This window comes from Acyrthosiphon pisum, chromosome A2 (assembly GCF_005508785.2).
Source record: "Acyrthosiphon pisum isolate AL4f chromosome A2, pea_aphid_22Mar2018_4r6ur, whole genome shotgun sequence".
Taxonomy (NCBI): domain Eukaryota; kingdom Metazoa; phylum Arthropoda; class Insecta; order Hemiptera; family Aphididae; genus Acyrthosiphon; species Acyrthosiphon pisum.
In genome coordinates this window covers 12,887,812-12,891,295 of record NC_042495.1, presented here as the reverse complement: position 1 = coordinate 12,891,295, position 3,484 = coordinate 12,887,812, and the positions used below count along the sequence as shown (strand labels likewise).

Genomic DNA, 3,484 nt, shown 5'->3' with positions numbered 1-3,484 from the left:
TTAAGATATTGTAATACGCCCATTTTGATTTGAACCAAGGTTTAAACTCCAACAGAGGTTATTTAAACTATGATTGTAAAACGGGCCCTTCAGTAAAATCAGTGTTTAAATCCTTAATAATTACCTATCATTCTAATATTCTATGATCAAGCAGTAGGAAGGGTAGCCCACCGTATTCACGGTGCACGGTCGCGTCATCGACAGACGACTCCGACATTCAGCGGTCTTTAACATGGAATTTGGATATTAATTTTATGCTTGTAAATTTGTTGACTCGCAACTGATAATTTCCAGAAACATTAATGACTAATAATTATTATGGTAAATTCCTTTTTCGTATTTCCTCTATAATATGTTGCACATTATAATTATAATTTATAATTATCAACTAATATTAATAAAAGTATACGTGACATTTTCCCCGTTTTAAGCAGTTCAGTGAATAGAACATATACATGTATTATAATCTATTATATTTATGAAAAAAAAATGTAAATAGTATATTTTATTTAAAAAAAAATTATTTCATATTAAATAAAACATAATAATATTGTACAGTCGATTCCGCTTAATAGATACACCTGTTATTAAGCAACCGATGTGTCCCAATAAAGTGGAATCGACTGTATTATTAGGCAATAATAAACTTTTAAAAAAAATGGGGGTGGGGTGGGATGTCCTATTAGACTAAAAACAATCGTGGGAAAATGTCCATTTACCACGCGAATATCGTACTCAGTTATCGATTATAGACGCTAAATTGTATCTTACTAGTTACTAGTAACTACCTAGTCACTATAGATTATAGTCTATATTCAGTTTTTGGCTATACGCGTTGTCACTTAATTGTCAGTTGTCATAAAATAAACGTACCATACTTTTAGATTTTTAAGTTTTTAACGGGTGATTCTGGAGTTTAGGTAAGTACGTTTTTGCAAAATGATTTTCACCTATAAAAATACTTACAGCTTTTTATTTATGATTATTAGCTTATTTATGATAATTATATTGGAATTGGATTGATATCGTAATAATGGCGTATCATTGTAATTGTTATTACTTATTAGTTATTACCAGCTATCATTACAAAATCAAATTCATCAATTCATTCATTTTCTCGCTCAGAATCTAAAATTAATCAGTTATGTTTTGTTCAGTCAATGGCGGATAGGCCCACCGGGAATTCGGGATTTTTCCGATAGGCCCTATCCTGTGCTGATGTTTGGGGACACATCAAGTATTGAACCTTGTGTTATGAAGATTGAAAATAATTTTAATAAAGGTGTAAATTAACTAATTTAATATTTTTAACCACTACAAGAAAAATACTATAATCATTTAGCTGTAAACAACATTTATTTTTGTTCCCCGTATCGGCTGTATCATTGACAATTTTGTAACAACATTTTGTATTTTTTGTACTTCCCCCATGCTCCCTACCACCAAATTAAGCTTTGGATCCACCACTAGCGAAAAATGGGGGAGAGCAAGATTAGTGAATCAACCTGTTTACTGATTGTTCTAAAAGTCCCGTCTCACCCTTAGTATCTTCGTGGCAAATCTAACGTGAAAATCGACCAAGTGAAAGCACACGGAGTTAGACCTCGTGAGCATAATAGTTATTAGTTATGGAATATGTTGGAAAAACACAAATAACAGCAAGATTTAATTAATCTCGCCGATTTTTTTTTTATATCAATCTACTTTGTAACTATATTTTGTTTTTATAAAAAAGGACTTATGCGTTCTCAGTACATAAATGTCATTCATATATATATCATAACTTATAACTATAGCATGTTTCAGATATTTTTCCTCTGCAAGGACAATTGAAGAATCATAGATATTAAGAGGATGTCAGCGAACTATTTGTTTTCTCTCTCTGACCCACGCGCAACATAAACAAAACACATTTACGCAGAATCATTTTTTCTATGTTTTAAATAATCTTAGAGTAAAATCATCCATTACAATAAAGATAGAGAATAATATTTTAGAGTGAATGACATATCAATTTTATATTTTATCGTTATTTGACTTTAAAAATAAACAAAAAAATAGGTATTGTAAATTTAAATGATGTTTAAATTGTTTTGAAATAATATTAAGACAAATCTATAGGTCATTCCATAAAAAATGCTATTCGCTATCTTTTTTGTAATAGGTGATATTACTCCAAGATTATTTAAAAACATAGAAAAAATGATTCTGCGCAAATGCGTATTGTCTGTGTTGCGCATGGATCATTGAGAGTAAACAAATAGTGCGCTGACATCCTCTTAAGATATAGGTATGTTTTTGGGTATAGTTCAGTGGAGTGGCGTATTTAGGAATTTTGATAGGTGGATGAAATATATAATAATAGGTACACTCAATAAATATGAATATAATATACATTTTTTAAATCCCCTAACTTGTTGAGATTAGTGTGGATCAAAGTGAAATAAGAATTAACACAAATTGTATAGAACCTAATAGCATTTATTATAAATTCATACTAACGACAATCCCGTGTTTAATATGATAAACAAAAAAAATAGTTATAATACAAAATCCCGTTTTCTATTTTTTTGGATACATTATTTTTTTTTTTACGTTGGTCCCACTTAAAATGCAAAAATTATTGTATCCCTATCCTTATCAATTTTCTGACAACTACCCCGTACCCCACGGTCTTAGAAGATCTTCTAAGCCGTACCCACTCAGTTCATCGATAACCTTATCTAGCATGATTATTGTATTGACCGATGACATGCAAATAAAGCCAACGCCCAACACATTAGTGGCTAAGAGCCCGCTTTACAATCATAGTTTAAACCTTAGTTACCGTGCCTTCGATAATTCAGCGTTGCTGCAACGCTTCGTCAGCAACTATAAATTGTCATTTTTTAATTCAGCGCAAAACTACGCTGCTTGTGATAGGAAGATGACGTTTTTTAATTCATCATAATGATCACAACCTAGCGAACCAAACAGCAGTTCCAGCAGGTTAGAAACATGCTGGTCAATCACAATCATATTCATCACACTTTCTTATCACATCTATCACGCTCACAGCAGCGCTGAATTATCGAAGGCACGGTTACGCTTGAACCACTGATTTTACCGGCCGAATTCGGTGGTTTAACCGGAGTTCAACTATTGTAATACGGGCCCTAAGTCGGTTATAATAAACAAAGTATATAATTATATAGTATTATATATTATAGTTATTATTCAATATTAGATAGGAAAAATGATAAGATATTTACTTCTGTCATACTATTTATTAGGTAAGACTTAATACTTAATAAAAACTTGAAAAAACATCGTTCAGGTGTATAGCTGCAGTTGATACAGGCAAAGTATAAAATATTTTCAAGAGTTCATGAATATTTGGATAAAGCTCTTTATCACAAACATCTAAAGCATGTAGCCCAGAGATGAATACAATGTTTTCAGTCACTAAAAATAAACCCATGCCCTATAATCTACAGTCTTCATG

At 31.3% G+C, this 3,484-nt stretch overlaps 1 protein-coding gene across 2 annotated transcripts in view; it reads left to right on the top strand.

Moving 5' to 3' along the window:
- The first annotated feature begins 696 nt into the window (after window positions 1-696).
- Window positions 697-3,484, top strand: part of LOC100571999 (papain inhibitor-like) — an 8,772-nt gene continuing 5,984 nt past the window's right edge. Inside the window, exon 1 of one of the 2 annotated variants that reach the window (XM_029489534.1) lies at window positions 697-920. The gene's annotated coding sequence lies outside the window, so the exon portion shown is untranslated. The remainder of the gene's footprint in view (window positions 921-3,484) is intronic. The other variant, XM_008189737.2, reaches the window with a different exon arrangement.